The sequence below is a fragment of the Rhinolophus sinicus genome, linkage group LG09, assembly GCF_036562045.2.
Source record: "Rhinolophus sinicus isolate RSC01 linkage group LG09, ASM3656204v1, whole genome shotgun sequence".
Lineage (NCBI taxonomy): Eukaryota > Metazoa > Chordata > Mammalia > Chiroptera > Rhinolophidae > Rhinolophus > Rhinolophus sinicus.
In genome coordinates, this window is record NC_133758.1 from 96,163,785 (window position 1) to 96,183,986 (window position 20,202).

Consider the following 20,202-nt stretch of genomic DNA (forward strand, 5'->3'; position numbering starts at 1 on the left):
GGCTGTTGGCTTTCTCATCGGTAAAATACGAGTATAGCAGGGGTGGGGCTAGGAGACCTCTGAGGTCTTTATTACTTTAGTTCTGGCTCCAACCAAACTGAGAAGCCCAAGGCATATGAAGCTTTTCCAGAACTACTTCTCAAGATATGTTAGGATAGGTAAGTGATTGCAAAAACCACCTCCACTATGCTCTATTGGAGTAGAAACAGTAGATGGGAAAAGGTGATTCTCCAGGGTCTCTGTAGGCAGTATTGTACTTAGATTGGGCTACCGGCAGGGCAGGAATAATCACTGGGTTGAATGACATGGTTCATCTAAATGATGGGAGTTGAGTCGAATATCTTCTTAAAGGTCTTTAATTGTGCCATGCCTCTTTTTCCTTATAATTAATGCATCTGACCTTGATTCTAGTCCCCTTTCTATCTCTTCCTCCCCTCCCTCCCTCCCTCCCCCTCGCCCTTTCTCCCTCTCTCAGCCCCTTCTTTTTCTTCCTTTTTTTGCCATTTTAGCAATGATGATAACGGGACTTTTAGAAGTTAGTCTTCCAGAAATAGTTATATTTATTGCCTATCTGGATTTCCAGAGTTAATTTCTCTCCATGTGCTTTTTAACCAGGGAGAAAAGAGAACACAAGCACCTAAGCCTTTCAAATATGTTGAAGAGAATGATGCTGTAGTTAGAGCAAGAAGATTGGGGTTTGAATCCTATGTCCTCTCGTTATTTACTATTTTATGACTATTGGAGAAGTCACTGCATGCATTTCCTTATATCTAAAATATAAATATAATCCTACTGCACTAGTAGGATTCTTTAACTCTGAAATTTTATGGGCAAGCACTTTTTAAAGTGGTATATAGTACTATACAAATTATTTCCTCATGTGCCTACGTAGAATTTTCTTTTCTTTGCACTACTAAATTAGTTATAAGTGTCTTTCTCTCACGCTAGATTTTAAGTTTGTTGAGGGAGGACCTTGTTTTGTTCATCTTTTAAACCCTAATAAATAGGCCTATAGAACTTATAAAATGGGTAGATATTTAGTAGGCTTTTACTATACTAATGCACAATCATATATGAGTACATATAGTGGTACACATAAATTTAACTAGTTTTCATTTGATTTATAGTTCTGTCCAGTTTTTGTGTTTTTTTTATTAGTTTCAGGTGTAGGAAGCAATGTAATAGACATTTACACCACTCACAAAGAGATAACCCTCCCAATCTACTACCGCTCTGACATTGTATATAGCTGTTACAATTCTGTGTCCAGGTTTTTTTCCTTTTTATTTCATTTTTTTTTAAACATTTATTTTAAGTGTGGTTTTCCAGGACCCATCAGCTCCAAGTCAAGTAGTTGTTTCAATCTAGTTGTGGAGGGTGCAGCTCACAGTGGCCCATGTGGGAATTGAACTGGCAACCTTATTGTTAAGAGCACCGCGCTCTAAACTACTGAGCTAACCGGCTGCCCCCCCCCCCCATTTTTAAATATAATACTAACATATGAAGAAATGGAATATTTAAATTTATTATTATATTTGAATCAAATGCTTTACTTTCTGTTTATCCATTTTTGCATATTCAGTTAGCTGTTACTTGTGAAGTCTTATAAAGCATTGATTGTGGTATCCACTCACCCCTTCTTAATATATTCATTTCTCTAAATATTTACTTTCTCCCTAAACTGTCCATGGTCCCTGTTACCATGAAGCTTATGGTCAGTGGAGGAGAAAGACCTAAAAAAGTAAATGTAAGGAAATGTGTAGCGATACCCTCTCTATATTGGATGCATTTAAACTCTGAGAAAGTGGCATTCAAGCTAAGGGAGATCTGCTCTGGAGGATGAATAGTTCTTGGCTAGATAAAAACAAAGCAAAACAACTGATAAAAAGGGCATCAGGCATATTACATAGTGGAGGTAAAGGCCCTGGGGTGGGAAAAAAGACATGTGGGCTCGAAGAACTGAAAGTTAAGCATGGGGGTTAGTGGCATGAAAGGGGATGATGCTGTTCGTCAACATTTCCTAGATGTTTCATTTCCTTACTGAATTACGCCCTTGCCGGTGTTTCTCTAGGCGTTCCATTTCCCGGCACCCTCATAGACCTCTTTGTTTTGCTAACAGTATTATTGAGATATAATTTGCATGTCATAGAGTTCATCCATTTAAATCGTACAATTCAGTGATCTATAGTATACATCCGGAGAGCTTTGCAACCATCACCGTGTCAATTTCAGAACATTTGCATCACTCCCCAAAGAAACGCCATATTCTTTAGCTGTCACCCCCTCAATCCTTCCATCCACCCAGCCCCCGGCAAGCAGTTAGCCACTTTTTGCCATTATAGATGGATCTATTCTGGACTTTTGATATCTATGGAATCATAAGATGTGATCATCTGTGTCATGCCTCTTTTTGAAATTTGTTGTTTCATGTTTATTACTTCCCTCTCTGTGCCTCCAAGTCTCCACAGTTATAGGCTTTTTCTTGCCTCCAGTGTGTTGACTTGTTCCAGTGATGTGATTTTTCTTTCAGACCCTCAGCAACTTCCAAATTCAGAACGATTTCCAGATTTCTGGGTGGAGTGTAACATTCACACTGATGAAGAGTTGTCTTTCTTGTTACTTGTTATTGTTCACTGTTTAGAAATCTTTACAGGTCATCAGTTGGTCTTCTTTTGTCTGTTACCCAAATCTGCTCTTTCACTGAAAAGTGTGATCAGTGTGGAATGAACCTTTGTAATGTAGTGTACACCTTGCATTAAGCTTCCTTGCCCCTCTAAATAAGGGGAAACCTTGGGGAGTATGCATTTTGGAGATTTGGATGGTAAGGAAAACTACTTAAATAGAGCCTATTGCAATTATGTGCTAAAAGTGGACTCTTGTTTTAAAGACAGAACAGTGATAATTCTGTGCTCAGTAATTGTTAATATGCACTTGATTAGTTGACCAATAGCTAATAGCACTACTCGGTTGCTGGTTAAATATCTACAGTCTGCTGAAAATCAGAATGCTATAGTTGAAAAACTAGTAGCACCAATCAGAGTTCTGTGGTTTCTGGGAAATTGGGAGGTTTTCTTTCCTGCATAGTAAAGGAAATTAAGAAGTATTAATCTTCATTTATTTTTGACTAGATCATTGTGGGGTGGCATGGGAGGTACAGTGTACACTATTGAACCACTCTCTGAAGTCAGTTACAGAAATCATCTTCTGAAGGCAGAAAAGGAGGAGCCAATGTCTCTCCAGGGCCAAAGGTTTGGTCATTGTCACTTCTACCCCCCCTTCCAGAGAAGGAAAAAGAATCTCCAATGTTCTAAGCAAGGGAGGAGGGTGAAAGCCCACACTGCCGTCGTAAGGCAGTGAGTGGTTTAATCCTAACAGAGGACTTTCGACCCTCTCTGCAGTGCTCACTCATCTTTTGTCTTTGCAATCCAAGCAATACAAAAATTAAAAATTACGATGTAATGATAGATAATTGAAGTCAAAAGTTAAGACGAACCCTTCTCCAGTGTGTTTTAGGCAAATTGGGGAAGAGGCTGATGTCAAGTAGTATTTAAGAGCTATTTCAGCCAATGCCTACCAGATAGATTCGGGAGAATCACTGCTTGTTCATTGGGCCAGGTGGTAATTATAGACTTAGAGAAATCAGAGTAGAATGTGTTCCATTCTCTAATACCTTCACACGCCTCTTTTTAAAAATTCTCTCTTGCATGTTCATTTGTTTCCCTCTCTGGCTCCCAAGTTACAGCAATTAAGTGCTTTTTCTTGCCTTTACTGTGTCAGTGTATTTCTCTTTTCTTCAGACAATTAGTAGCTTCCAAAATCCACAATGTCATTAAATTACTAATGACAAGAAGTAAAATATAACTGCATTGAAGGTGTTTAGAAACTCTCATAAGGTTGTAGTGATAGGAGGAATAATAGGCAAAATATTTTGTCATATCTGAGTGCACTCAAAAGTTGGGATTGAAGTTTGTAGCCTATGCTTTATGGGGTCAAAAAAACTTAACATTACCTTCTGAATTAAGTGGAAGAAATGAATAATTTCCAAAAAAAACAGTATGCTCTTTTAGGTAACATTATTCAAAAAATGGCATTAAATCATTAAGTGACCTTGGCTGAGTCCTTTGGATCTATGAGGACTTAATTTCATTATCCAAAAAATGAAGAGTTGAGCCTAAAATCAGTTTTACTGAGGTGGAGTTTGCAAGGCTGACAATGAGCAATAGCTTTTTCAAGTGATATTGTTTCTTTCTATCAGAATCCCAACAATGTGCCTTGCTTCCTTTCCCTTCCCCTGAATAAGATGCCTTTATCTTTTATTTGAGTTTCTTTTTCTAAAACATACTAAGGTTAACAGTCTTTTAAAATAACTCTCAGAATTAAATCAACTGGCTATGAATTTTGGGCCCTGGCCTAACTGGGTCCTCCCGCCTTTAATATAGATGAAACTGCTCACTCTGTTCACCATGGAAACAGTTGGTACCAGTAGTCTGTTTGTCAAGGAAAGTGAATCTTGATTCATACTTCTGCTCCTCACTCCCCAACTCATCATCCTTAGCTTCTGTCATAAATTGCATTGGAAATTAATAGCCAAAAATCACAGAGATAGGAACTTTGGTTCAAAGCATAACAAATTCCTCCCAAATTACTCATGGCATGTCAGTAAAAAAACAGGATTAATCACAGAAAATAATTGTAGTCTTTGGACACATCAGAACCTCATAATATATATTTAGAGCTGTTCATGACTTCTATCACCCTCTTTAAAAAATCCACTGGGCTTTTAGTTAAATGGTAGTGATATTCTAAATGACATATGAGAAGACTTGTCAAATATCCATGACTTGAAACTAGAAACAGCATGACTTCTTGTCATTTTAGGGAGACTTAGGAGCTAAGTCTGGGAGCGTTGGCATCAGCTGATTTTTAGCAGCATGTGATGTTTGTTTTTCGTGGTTATTATCTCTGGGCTTAATTTTGCAATTATAGGACATACAGGTTATTCAGCGGATCTGAACATTTTTGCTTAGTATATTCTGTATACATGAACACATTTTTAATGAGTTAATGGGCTCAGTTTTCATTGGTTGTTTTGCATTTACTATGGCACCTGAGTCAGATAACCAAAAGCATCAACTGGAAAAAAAAAAATTATTGTAGAAAAAAAGGGAGAGCAGCATATTTCTGTAAATGCTTTCATGTCACCTTCTCAGTGAAAACCACTTGGCTATTGGAAGTTGCTATGGGAAGCATGTCACATTTCTATGGTATTCTATTTTATTTTCTTGTTTGCTTGTTTGAAGTTATTCTTTAAAAAATACTATGTTTATATATCTGTGTGTGTGTGTGTGTGTGTGTGTGTGTGTATATATATATATATATATATATATATATATATATCTGTGTGTATACATACAACCAACACATATATTTATTTATTTTTATCGAATTTTTTAAATGCCTGAGTGACCCTTCTCAGGCAGGGCCAACAGAGTAAAATTTAGCTTTGATTATAATATCCACCTTCCTGGAATCGGTCCATTACAACCATTGTGTGAATAACCTTGTGGAAGTTTCCTGTAACTGTGCTGGATCTTTGGCACCATAACGTACTCTGTGTCCGTACTGTTGGAGTGCTTTAAAATTCCAGTCTCCTTACCAAGAGGCTTGGTATTTCAGAGAGTAAATTCTCGTGTGGCTGAGCAGTACAAAATTAACCAGCTTTACTCCTAATTCTGCTGGATTGCACATTATTTTTCACTAATGTCATAGTATATATTAATTAAGAAGTGTTATTAAAGGACGCTAGGGAAAGAAATGAAGCTTGGGGTGACCATATAGATCCATTTATAACTCTGATGGATCAAAACCAATGAAACTAATGGTTAATTTCCACCATTAGCTGAACTTATACCTGTCATTATCAAAATTCATGGATTGAATATAGTTATAGATGCTCATGCACGGCCCTATTTGAAGCAGTAGAAATAGGATATGACTCTTTAAAGGCAGACATTTGTTACAGGGACTGCATAAAAGGAAAAGAGAAGAAGATCAATTGTAAGTTGTCAACATTAGCGAGCTACCTTATTGCTCATTCTTAAACACTGAGAGTGAATCTGTATCAGGTTATGTTTCTTGTTCCCAGCCTCATCTCCACACCCATCCCCGCCCTCAACCCAAATAATATTTGACTGAAACCAGAAATATACCTCTCTCTTTATTTGCTACTTTAGGGATTTCAGAGGGAATTCTGTGCACCCAGGGAAAAGAAAAATCAGGCCAGTTCTGTGAAACTAAAAATAAAGTTATGCAAAATTGTTTTCAGAATGGAATTCATTGGCATTTGTTTTTATGCATGACAACCCTTTAGTATATAGCACTGAATCAAACTATGATTTTTGACTTCAGTGATTTTTGTAGTCAGTTTAAGAATATTGACTATAGATTTTTTGATATGGTTGATCTCTAAACAGGTCTAATTTTAATTCCTGTAGCATAACAGTAATAATAAAGATGATGACAGCGATAGTACTGCCTGAGTTCATAATGTGCATCTGACAATGTGCTAAATTGTTTTACATCTATTTTCTCTTTTAATTTTTACCAGTACCTTTCCAAGTGGGTTGTATTAACCCATTGAAAGTATAACAAAGTGGAGAAAATGTTCTATCAGTTTGATAAAAATAAAAATTTCTCTTAGGAAGAGAAATGTGTGTCATGCAGGGTTTCAGGCGGGGTCTCAGCTCCCGCTCCCCACATAAAACCGCAGGATATGGTGAGGCCAAAAAGGAACACCCACAGAGCCATAGATAGGGGAGTCATACCACTATATTCTCGCTGGTGGCTGGGTTGGAGAGACAGGAGACAGGAACTACACTATCCGCAACCCACCGTCCACATCTCTGCAATCCGCAACCCGCACTCCGCCCTTGGTAGCTCAGCCACCATCTCCTTGCTAGCCCCCCATTTCGCTGGCAGTTATATTAGTGGCCAGTGGCTCACTGGTTACAGCTGACGGCCAACTAGCCACAGCTGATGACCATTTATTACCCGAGTGAGCACCTTTCCACGTGAGGACGAGAGCATGGAAACGGTGCTCCTGGCTCTGTCTGTCCCCACAATGTGTTCGTCTGCAGTCTTGAAAATGGTTCTGGTGAGACCATGAGTTTCTAACCTGCCTGATGCCTCCTTCTCCCCTCTCTCCTTTCAAGGGCCTCTCTTCTTGTCACTGGTGCCAAGTCTTCAGAGTGAGAACTGGATGGCAGAGTAGCATGAGAGGGGTTTGGAGTTTCTGGGTGTATCTGAGATGGAGGGAGTGTGGAATAGAGATGAGAGGAGGAGAAGAGAGGGAGCCAAAGGTAAACATGGTGGGAAGATTTTGATAGAGTTTTTATTTCTAGTATTACTATTATGCACGTTTTGACTCTTGCCTCAAGTAGACCCAATGCTGGAGAGAGCTCTAGCAGCAGAGAGGGTGACGCTGCAACGTTCCCAGGAACTGGTAGCAAAGAGATAGGATTACTTTGGACTTGAACCAGCCAAAGCATTGTAGGCTCAAGTCTGTTTCATTATGGATCTTGAATGGCAGGGAAATGCCCGGGGACATCTCTCACTTCACAGATTAGCAACTGAGCATAAGTGCTTGCCTGCAGTCACTCACCTTGTGAGAGGCAAGGCTGGGTTGCAAATCTGGGCCTGTCTCAATTCAGAGTTCTTGACTCTCTGTTCCACTTCCTGGCACTCTAGAATAACGATGTCTAGTATGAGACATGGGGAAATTCCAACATATAAATGTTATGATTATATCTGTGGTTATTAGCAGTTCTAGTTATCTTCCATTTCCAAACTTAGAATCAGATGTGTTTAAGTTTTTTAATGATCTATGTTAGAGAATGATAAGTATACTTAGGAGTATTAAATATATAATTTTATTGGCTATCATCATATCATTATAATCCGGACTTTGCGTGACATTTTATTTTAACCTCAAGCACTAAGAAATTATGGAACATACGATGTTTTAGTTGTCATCTACACATACTATGTTTGACTATTCTTTTGTTTTCTGAGAATCATGGAGAAGTAAATTGGCAGGCTTTACAAATGGTTTTGTAATATATTGGATTGTTTGAGACATTGTATGGATTGTAGTAGGCTGAATAATGGCACCCCATAAAATGTCCACATCCCAGTCCTTGGAACCTGAAATTGTCACCTTATCTGGCCAAGAAAGGATGTGGCAGATACGATTCAATTAAGGCACATGAGATTACTCTGTATTATCAAGGAGGACCCTAAATGCAGCTGCATACCTCCTTATAAGAGGGAGGCAGAGGGATACATACAGGAGAGGAGAAGACAGTGTGACCATGGAGGCAGATAGGAGTGATGCCACAAGCCAAGGTACACAAACAGATATCAAAAGCTGGAAACAATAAGGGACCGTTCTCCCCTGGAGCCTCTGGTGGGATTGTGGCCCCACTGACACCTGGATTTTGTGCAGTGACATTGATGTTGGACTCCTGGCTCCAGAATTTCTGTGAGAGAATAAATGCTATTGTTGTAGAGCACCAGTTTGTGATTATTTGTTACAGCAGCCCTCAGAAATGAGTACAACACCACAGAGAAATCCAGTCCCTCAACCAACCTCAGTCTGTGAAAAAAGCAAGGGCAGGATGCAGACGTTTTCCCCCAAAGCTAGGCCGCTCATTGCCCAGGTAAAACTTTCACCTTGCTCAAGTGAAATCTCAAATATACAGGGGCCCTTCCACCTGTGAAAAGGAGGCTCTGGTGAGAAACCCGTGCTAACAGGATAGTCCCCTGCTTAGGGTGCCTTGGCAATATGGAAATGGCCACTATCTCAAAGACAGAATTGAGCTAAAGAAGAGAGTACATGTTATGGATTTGGTTGTATTTTCTTTTACATCAGAATACCAGTGTGGGGACAGAGCCAGGAGTGCAGTTTCCAGGCTCTCGCCCTCAAGTGGAAAGGTGCTCATTCGAGTAGTAAATGGCCATCAACTGTGATTGGATGGCCATCAGCTGTGGGTAGTTGGCTGTCAGCTGTAACCAGTGAGCCATTGGCCACTAATATAACTGCTGTGGCTATGCTGGCAGCAATTGGGAGCTAGCAAGAAGATGGTGGCTGAGCTAGCAAGAGTGGATTGCAGTTAGCACGGCGGATTGCAGCTAGCAAGTGAGGTTGGTTGGCAGAGAGAAGTGGACGGCAGGTCGCGGATAGTGTGGCTCCTGCTTCCTGTGTCTCCAACCCAGCCACCAGTGAGACTATAGTGGTATGACTCCCCCATCTATGGCTCTGTGGGTGTTCCTTTTGGGCTTCACCATATCCTGTGTTCTTATGTGGGGAGCAGGACCTGAGACCCTGCATGAGTCCCTGCATGACAACCGCATACAACTTATTTTACAGGTTTTTCCCTTTGAGCATAACAAAGTAAGACAAGTAATATATCATCTTCCTCAGAACTTAGAAAAAATTATGTCTGTTTTTGACTAGCTCCAGATTTCATGTCATCTCTTATTGTTATTTTAATTCTAATAAACAACGTTAGAGAACTGCGTCAAAACTATTATGTAGGAGAAGTTGTGAGCAATTATGTTTAGACAATTGATTTTTCAAGATTTTCTTTTTATTTAGCAGTGCAAATAATGTCATGCAGGGTCTCTGGTCCCGCTTCCTGCACAAGAACGCAGGATATGGTGAGGCCAAAAAGGAACACCAATGAAGCCATAGATAGGAGAGTCATACCACTATATTCTCGCTGGCAGCTGGGTTGGAGATTCCAGATGCAGGAGCACGCAATGTGCCATCTGCTTCTCTGCCAACCAACCCACCACCTTGCCAGTGTAGCCACGACAGTTATATTAGTGACTAATGGCTAACCGGTAACAGCTGATGGCCACCCAGCCACAGCGGGTGGTCATCTGATTACAGCTGATGGCCATCTAAAAACCGAGCCAGCACCTTTCCACGTAAGCCCGAGAGCCTGGAAACTGTTCTCTGGGACTCTGTCCCCACAAATAACTACACACATCTAATTATAATAACTTACTTTTTTTTTTTAAAGTTATTGTTTAGTATTCAATACTTTGGAAAATAAAATTAGTTTTTTTTCCTTTTCAGTACCAAATATTTTAATTCATATGCCTATGACATTGAATTCCTGTTCCTCTTTCCTTAAATTTCTCTAGTCATAAATATCTAATTAAAAACAAAGCTGTTCTGTTAACATAGCATTTAATTTGGAGGTCACTCATATTTTGAATGGGAGATCAAATTGTAAGTTTTTGTTTGTTTGTTTGTTTTTGTTTGTCTTTTTAATGAAGTGGATACAATAGAATTTGACTTCTGTTCTTTTCCTAAAACTAAAATTCTCAATGAGCAGCATTTTTCTTTCGAATAAACCAGCCACCACGAAAACAAGCTTCTTCATCTGGTGAGTTGTGTGCCCTGATTAGCAAGCAAGCCACACAAGGCCTCAAGCACTGAGGGCTCAGCTGAAGCATAGTTTCTATTGTTTGGTAATGAGTATTTTGCAGAGTCCTTTCAAAAGTAAACTATATTTGTTCCCTTGCCAGTTACAGTACATCTGAGTGAGGTGATTATGGTTTCTTAAAAAGCACATTTTGGACTGCAAGAAAATTATCTATTGAAAAAAGATCCCTCCTCCTCCCCCCAGTCTGGTGATAAATTTGAAAACCTCGTACATTTCCTGAGCACCCGAGCAAGGGCTTTGAAATCATCTGAAAATCCTGCCTTTGATCCCAGGTGCATAGAGTCTAAAAACCCATCAGAGCCCACAGGCAGGACTGTGCTTCCTGAGCTGCTGGTTGGGCAGGAAACTTTGCATGTTAAATACTTTAAAACTTTGGTCTTCAGAAAGTCCAGCAGAGGGCTAACATCTCTGAATGACCAGAGCAAATTTTCATGACGCCAAGGTACTTGTGTTGATCATCTAAAATGTTCATCATATAAAACGTTAACTGTTGGGGCACTTGGAGCTCACTTGGCTTTTCTGGTGGGATTTCTAGAGGGAGTCTCAGGGTGGGGGTGATGAGGAGGGATTGGAGCTCAACTTTTCCTCTTTCTGCATTTTTATATATTCTTTCTTCTTAGTTACTTGTGTCATTTCATTATTAACAATTGAGATAACCACAGTTTTGGTCCTGTTGTAAGATGTTACTCATTATAATGTTTGCTTTATAGACTATAAATATCTTAATGTTGTGCAAGGTGGCCTGTGGAGCCTCTGGTCCCGTTCCCCACATAAGAACGTAGGATATGGGTAGGCCAAAAAGGAACACCATTAGAGCCATAGATGGGGAGTCATACCACTATAGTCTCACTGGAGGCACTATAGTCTCACTGGAGGCTGGATCCACACGACCTGCAACCTGCTGTCTGCTTCTCTGCCTGCCAACCGACTGACTAACCAACCAACATAGCCCTGGCAGTTATATCAGTGGCTGATTTGCTAACTGGTTACAGCTGATGGTCAATTAGCCGCAGCTGATGGCTATCTACTACCCGAGCCAGGCCAGCACCTTTCCACGTGAGGCCGAGAGCCCGGAAACTGCTCTCTGGGACTCTGTCCCCAAACTTAACGTAAGCCAACTTTGGAGTATAGAGGGTCTAGAACACCCGATCAGTTCATGGCATCATGATTTCCCCACACAAATCCTTGGGTTCTTAATTTATTGAATTCACCCTAGTTCTGTATCGTCTCAGAACTTTTTTTTCCTAAATCCTAGTTGAGTAAAAAGTCCTACCTGAAGAATTCCACCCCCCACCTGCTCTCTGTGTAGGACTTATTCTTCTGTCTTCTAGAGAAGGTGGGGCTAAGCCACAAACAACCCATAGCTCTAAGAGTCTCCCCCAATTCCCCAACCCCTGTAAGCATATTTTAGAGGATGTAGAAGGGATTAAAAGTACCTTAATTGGGCCCAAAGAAACTTTATTTTCAACATAAAAGACGCTTCCAGAATAATCAATTAGAGCAGAATAATCCCCGATGGGGACCCGTCACTTCTACTCATCCTCCCTGCCTCACTCACTGGCAGTTCTCATTCTCATCCCTGAGGTTCTTCTCCCAATTGAAAATATTAATATACTTGTTTGAAGACTGAGTACACTGGAGTCTTATGCACTGCCCCACCTCAGTTCTGGTGTTACTGGGATGAGGTCAACATTTCCACAAAATTTTATTGTTCTTCCTTCATCATGCAAGAGAATTAGTCAGAGTTCTGTTCATTCCTTAGTTGTTTCTCTGTTTCTAGCAGAAGGGGCAACTAGCCATATAGTTTTTTTATCCTTTCTGGGACCAGCTCATCTGAGGCCCATCTGGTAGCCTCCCAACTCGCCCTCTCCTGGACCCTCTTCTCGGATGGCCCATAGGGCTGTGGATTTTTACTTCTCTTGAAGTGGCTCAGTCACCTTCCTCCATCCTACGGGGTTTGACAGGTCAAAAGTATTTGGTTTTATGTTCACATCTTGAGATTCCAGCTCTTTCTGCCTCCAAGTCTGTGGAGTATGCTTATCACAGCAAACATTGCACCAAGTTGAGAGGGCCTCTTCCCTTAAAAGTTTCCATTGTATCTGCAGTATCCACAGAAGCACTGGATTTAGTTGTCAGGTAAATTCTGTCCACCAGCATCCTTTAATCTCACTCTTTAGATTTCATAGGTTTAGAGCAACCCAGTGGAGATATTTCCAAAACTCTACCCAATGCTGTTTTCTGATCCAAATGTAAGCTACTTGAAAGCAGGGAGTCTTTCTATCGTCTCTTTTGTAAACCGGTGTGTTCCATGCACCGAGCTCTATTGCTGAATGACTAAATCTCTGCAGTGGCATTTTTGCGTTTTGTAGCAAACATTACTAACAATTCTTTCCAAAACCTGGGGGGAAAATTCCTCAAAGAAATCCAGAGATGGAGTTATAATATTTGTTGACCCTTATCACACAACTGACTACTTTTAGACACTTTTGAGAAAACTATGTATAATGCTTGTTGTCAGTCTGTTTATGAAGATGGTAAGGTCTGTTTATTGGCAGGATGGCAGACGCTGTTTAAATTACCAAGTCAAGATGTTAAGTATATAACTAAGATGAGTTGCTGCTACAATGAAGTAAAAATTGAAAGCAACATAATTCGTTTATAGGACATGAGTGTCCCTTTTGTTTTACGTATTTCTTTGGTGCAGAGTATGGCTGTGCGTGACATATCCTAAGAGGAGCCATTACACAAAAATTCTGTGGCATATGGCACGTAATCTCATTAGAAGAGAAAAAGCCAAATTGACGTGGATCACCTGGTAGTGTCATAGTCTATTGCTGGTTTTATTAATGTAAAACAATAAAATAAAATCTCCAAACCCCTAAATCTATCTACATGTCACACCTGGTTTTGATTTTAATGACTTTTTGTTAAAACGTTTATTTATTTTAAGTGTTTTTCCAGGACCCATCAGCTCCAAGTCAAGTAGTTGTTTTAATCTAGTTGTGGAGGGTGCAGCTCACAGTGACCCATGTGGGGATCGAACCGGCAACCTTGTTGTTAAGAGCACCACACTCTAACCAACTGAGCTAACCAGCCACCCCTCAGTGACTTTTAATACTCTTTAATCGGAAGTAAATAAACAAAATAATAAAATTGAAAAAAATTATAAATAAGAAGTTTCTAATTATGAAAATACATTTTTAAAGAAAACTTCGAATTTAAAAAAGGCTAAAGAAGATGCAATCACCAATTAAATACCAATTCTCAGAGGGAGCCATTAACATATTGATGTATTTCCTTCCCTCAGCTCAGGGAAAGTGAAGGCTTCTGAGTTGCTTGCTCCTCATTCCTTATTCCTGATTTATGTAACTGGGACCTCCTTCTGGTTCACCAAATCAGAAAGCTGGGGGGGTCATCTTTGACTTCCCCTTTCACTCACACCTTCATCATTTGGCCCTAGTGGTCCTGCTTCCTTGAATGTCCCTGTGATCCATTCTCTCTTGTCCAACCCTACTCTCATTATACTTGTTCAGTCTCCCTCCATCTCTTCTTTGGAATCCCGTTGCAGCTTCCTACCCAGTCTTCCTGCCCCTAGTCATACCGCCTCTGCAATATGCATCATTCTAAAGCTAGCATATTCTCTTATTCTGTTGACCTCATTAAGTCATACTCTTGTTTAAATCCTTCCAGTGGCTTCCACTGCCCTCCTTTTTGTGGTTTGCCCTGGTAACTCCGCAGCCTCCATCCTTTCCTCTCCCCATCTTCCCAGCCATCACCTCAGTCATCAGGCAGCAGTTTCTACACTATCGTTTCTTATTTCCACGATGTTCACACATTTTGTTCCTTGTACCTATAATACCTTTTCTCCCAACCTCTTTGAAGTCACAAAGCTCCTCGAAGTCTGGAAGTCTCAAACCTCAAAAAAAGTGAAACAGAAGGACGATGTGTGTTTACTAGAAATACGTATTTTGCATGACACCTTCCTGTTGTTCTTACAGATCTCAGATTGTCATTCTGGGAATTCTCCCTGTCCTCAAAGACTAAGTTTCACTCATTTTGTGTTTCTGTGATTTAAGGCCAGCACTTAGCCATTGGATGATTTAGATCAGTAAGTGATCCTGAATATGTGTCAGGTGAAAAATACTGAGAAGTAATATCTTAAGTAGATTTTATTTAAACAGTCACCAGTATATATGGACTAACTATCATATGCCAGGCACTGTTCTCTGGTTCCTGTAAATTAGACAGACATTATCTTTATTTTCAAGGAGTTGTGGTCTGGCAGCAGAGACACCCACTCAACAGAAGCAATGATAATTTCAAATGGAGATATATAATTTGAAGTATTAAACCCAGGGTGATGTGATGGGATAGGGTGCGTTAGATTGACTGAACTGGTAAGGGATGTGCTATGTCATATATGCCGATGTATTTTCCAGGCATATGCCAATCATGTCTTTGGTTAACATCAACTGGTAGTGAGAACTGTGCATATTTATGGGGCTAGTGGTACTAGGGGTAAAGGCTTATTTGAATGAAGAGAGGGTATTTAAGATTTGAAGGAAACATAATAGCATTCAAATAATTGAATGACTGTATAATATAAAAGAGATTCTGGATCACAGAAGTCTGAAGGAAGTAGATGAATAAATAGAACTATCAGAGATGATATGTCAGAAGTCAGTGAGGAATTTCCTCTAAAGGAGAGAATATCAGCCAAGATGGTTTCAGAGATCCCTATTGTGTTATTTTTAGGGAACTTGACCTAGAAGGAATAGAAGTAGGTGCTCGAAGAGGAAATGATCCTAGCCAGACAAGGAAGCCCCCCTGCCCCCAGAAGTGGATGGAAGAAGAGAAGACATTTCTTTGGAGAAGGAGCACAGAGAAAATATGTAAGGGCATAGATCCACCAATCAAAGGGACTTCATGCTAATTGGGTGGAGATGAAGGAAATGGAAAGAAGAGAAAAAGATTTAAGAAACAGAAAGGGTCTCATTGAGGAAGACAGTCTCTATCAAGCGATTCTGGAATGTTTAATGCAGTAATACTCTGCATAAATGCAAGGCATCAATTAAAGGGACTCTGATTATAAGATCGTATCTGGTTGGAATATTTCTTAAGTCACTGTTTTTTAGGTACTAATTCTTAGTCCCGTAGTACCCTAAGAAGTATTATGTAAATTAAAGCAAATTGGAATAGTATGTTTATCTTTTTTTTAAGCATAGTAAAATGGCAGTCGTTATTTTTGATATTCTGAATTGTTGATCGAGACATACATTTATTTAGATTCAAGTTTGGCTTAGTTAGGAAAACAAGAAAGAAACATGGTTTTCTTTAGAGTTGCTGTTATTGCCTTTTAGTTGTGGTTGGTGTTTTGGCAGGCACGGTTATTAAATTGTGTGCCACGCAGAGGTAAATATAATCAATTTAGTTTTCAAAGGCTTAAAAGAAATGGATCTTGGCTTTTTAAGATATGAAGAAAGCTTTATTTGAATAATAATGTGTTGCAATACAATGTTTCTACTTTTACCCATGTCATATATTTGTTATACATTATTTTTAGATTATTCTTGTATTTATTTTTTCCTTCCAGAAAAAAACAATTTAGTGCCAGTGTTTTAAGTTATGAGTGCTTTCTAAAGAAAGTGTTAAAAGTTTTCAATTCAGGAGGTAAAGCAGTTAAAGGGGAAAACCCCCTCAATTTTTTACATTTTCCCAAGAAGCAAAATAGTCATTTCCTAATTTTCTCATAATACCTTCAGGGCATTAAACAGACATTGCCACTAAAAGAAGAGAAAAATAGGAATTGAAGCATATTTGATAGAAGTATAAATAACAAAGGGAAAATATTAAACCACAAAAAGTACATTTATATGTTTTCCTCAATATTTGCATTTGTAGCTAATAGGCTTATTGCTCCTTATTGATGTAGGGTTTTGACAATGATAAGTATAATGTTATTTTGTCTATTTAACAATTTATTTACACACTGTATTTCTAAATGAACCATCTCACTTTTTTGTTTGAGAGGTGACAACATATTTATCATGGTCCATTTCATAAATACCCACTTCCAAATGGACCTCTTCACAGCTGGGTGTGTCTATTTGGAGACATGCAGAAAAAAATCCTCCCAATTTGAAGTACTTCTTGGCTTTCAGACAGAAGATGAAATTGCTTAAAATAAACAGAAAAATAAAAATCTGCTTGTTTCAGTGTACATTTGGAAGGTTACAAAAATTGGGTCAAATATTGATATTTGCTTTTTGGTATTTTTGTCTTTTTATTGGCAAATTAATAGGGATACTTCCTTGGGTGAGATCATTTTCTGTGAAGTTGGGAGGCATAAGTTGCCTGTTTGCTAGTGGACACATGGAAAATACATCATTGGAGCATATGTTGTTTATTTTTTATTACAAAATATTTCCAGTGGTACAGAAAAAATATGAACAATAAATTTAATAGTCATCTCCTCACTATGGACTTGAAAGATCTTTACATTTTGTCTTATTTACCTCAGGACTTTTTGTTTCAAGAAATAAATAAAGCATTCAAGACGTATTCGAAGCACTCTGTACAATTCACTCACTTCTCTGAGATGGCTACTATCCTGAATATGATGTTTATCTATCCCATCCATTTATTTATTATTCAACTACAATACATTTATCCACAAATATTATACATAACATTTTGTATGTTTTTGAACCTTATACAAATGGTATATTACAAAAATCATACATTAGCTTATTATTTCATTAATGTACCATATGTTTTAAGACGTATCCATGTTGATGTATATAGTTCTAGTTCCTATATATTAATTACTATATCCTATTATATAGATTACTATGATGGTTATATACCCATTCTCCTGTTAACGAAGATTGTTTCCAAAATTTCTATGAACATTCTTGTGATTTTGCCCAAGGACACATGTGGGAGAATTTCCCTAGGAGTAGAATTGCTGAATCATTTACTGGTTTCCTATTGCTTCTGAAACAAATTACCCCAAAGCTACTGACTGAAAACAATGCAAATTTATTTTGTTACACTTATGGAGATTAGAAACCTGGCATGGGTCTCAGTGGGTTAAAATCAAGATGTTTGGCAGGGATATTTCATATGGAACCTTTAGGGGAGAATTTATTTCTTGCCTTTTACAGCTTCTAGATAGTGTTCACATTCTTTGGATTGTGGCCTCATTCCTCCCTCTTCAAAGCCAGCAATTCTATATCTCTCATTATTATTCTATACTCACGTCTTTGTCTGACTATATTCTGCCTCTGTCTTCCACTTCTAAGAACTCTTGTGAGTACACTGGCCCACCTGAATAATCCAGGGTAATTTCCCCATTTTCAGGCCATTTATTAGCAACCCTAATGCCCCTTTGCAATATAAGATAACATAGTCACAGATTCTGGAGATTAGGTCATGAACATCTTTGTTGTACCCACAGGTCATAGTGTATTATAAATCTTCCACTTGACTACATAGCTTTAAATTGCTGCTCTAAATTGTGTGTGCATTTACACTTTCTCTGAAAATGAATGAGAATTTCAGTTGTTCCATATTCTTGCCAATACTAGGATTTTAAGATTTTAAAAAGATATTCAAGCTGATGAATATAATTGGTATCTCATTGAGCGTCTTTTCATATAATTATTGACTACTGAAGTTTTCTGTTCAGTTCATTGTTTATTCCTTTCCTTTTCCTATTTCTAAATTGTTCTGTTTTGTTTTCTTAGTGATTTATTGGTGTTGTTAAAATATTCCCATTAATTCTTTGTTGATTATTTACATTGCACTATTTTTTCCCTCAATGTGATTTACCTTTACTCTTTATAAAAAGAGTTTATTTTACTGAACAAAGGTTTTAATTTCAAAGTAGACAAAGTCTGTCATGTTTAAGAAATAATATCCTACTTAAAGACATAAAGATATTCCTCTTTATTTTTTAAATGTTTGTGCAACAAAGCAAATTATACATTGTAATTATTTTCTTTGTTTCTAGATGTATATGTGAGATATAGCAACACAAACAAGTCTGATTTACTCGGTTAGCTCAGTTTTATATAGGGTGCAACTGAGCACTACATAATTTACAGATTTATGGGTTTATGAAATATTATTGCTAGAAGAACTTTTGAGGTGATCTGGTCCAAAATCGAGGCCCAGAAAGACAGGGAGAGCAGTTCTAGAACAACTTATATTGACAGAGTGAACTGTATAGATATTGCATTATATTATCTTCATGGCTGAGTAGCCTGCCTTACCTTGAAGAGAAATTTTATACTACTGGTAAATAACAACTCTTGGACTGAATAAAATAATGGAGGCTGATTTACATCCAAGAAAATAAAACAGTATTTACATAGTAGAAATTTTCATGAGATGGTCGCAAATCACTTTCTTTCTGACTATTCAAAAAAAAAAAAAAAAAAAAGGCAGCATCTGAAACAAGGAATAGTTGATTACTGTGACTATAACACTTACTCATCCTTCAGTGATGACCACATACTTACAAAAATAACTAGACATAAATTTTTTTGAGAATCACCTATATCCCCAGAGTGCACATTTTCTTTTGGAAGGCTTCTGTCACAAATATTACTTCAGCAAAATCCCTCAACTTTTGTATCAGGGTACTCACCTACATCACTACCTGTACCATATACTGCCTCTCCTCCAACTCACTACACATGTTTATTTTCTCATCACTCAATTCTCAAACTTTTTGAGCTCAGGGATTAAGTTAAGTGCATTTCCTATGCTCAATATAAGCATCTCAATAATTTTTCACTATTTTTTTCTCAAAGGAGTGTTGCAGAGGAACTTAAGAATAAGTGACAGTTGACAGAAGATGTGGTTGCCCAGCAACTAGCAATTTAAATGACTAGGAGCTGATATGATTTACCAACCTGATAAACAGCGAGAACTTTAATACAATCTTAAGGACTGCTACAGATGTTGCATTGAGCTATTTATATGTGTTGATCTGTCGTGGTCTATTTTAATATATATGTATATATGCATATTTTTGCCAGCAGAACTAGAATACGAAAGCAAAGGCTGTATCTCTTCTCCTATGTGACATTAATAAAATGAGTTGTTTTAGCCCCTTTGTTTTTATACAGTTACTCAGTTTCAAAGGAGGCTTTCTCACTCAGAGGGGATACATGTCCTGTGGATTGAGTGCTGAGCCTGTTTTGAGTTGAGATTATATTTATATACTCAGCAATTGTTACCTTAGTTTGCAGGTTTTATGATTTGAAACTTTTCTCCATTTTTTGAAATGGAGCATTAGTTCCTCTTTATTCTTCACAGGAATAATAAGGTTTAATATGACAGGTTGCCTCTGAATTGGCTTAATTGATTAATGTGTTTTACTAGTGACATCAAAAGGCTTGTTCTCGTCATGAGCCAGTTAGCTTCATCTCTGAACCTTCATCTTTGCTAAAGGCAGCCTTTTTGACTCTCAGTGGACATCTTTCACATGGTTCTTCCAAGAGATGATAGAAAAGCTACAACCCATCAGTAATAGTAATATAATAACCCAAAGAGTGCCCCATCCTGGCAGGAGGTCAGCATTATCATTTTGTATATAAACAACATGAGAAGCAGTCTGTATAAAATTCTACCATCCTGTTGGGAATGGAATGTGTGACAAAAAACAAACTACCAGCAT

General features: G+C 38.3%; 1 protein-coding gene across 13 annotated transcripts in view; it reads left to right on the forward strand.

The window, feature by feature from the left end:
- Window positions 1-20,202, forward strand: part of HDAC9 (histone deacetylase 9) — an 858,791-nt gene that overhangs the window by 40,817 nt on the left and 797,772 nt on the right. The window lies entirely within an intron of this gene.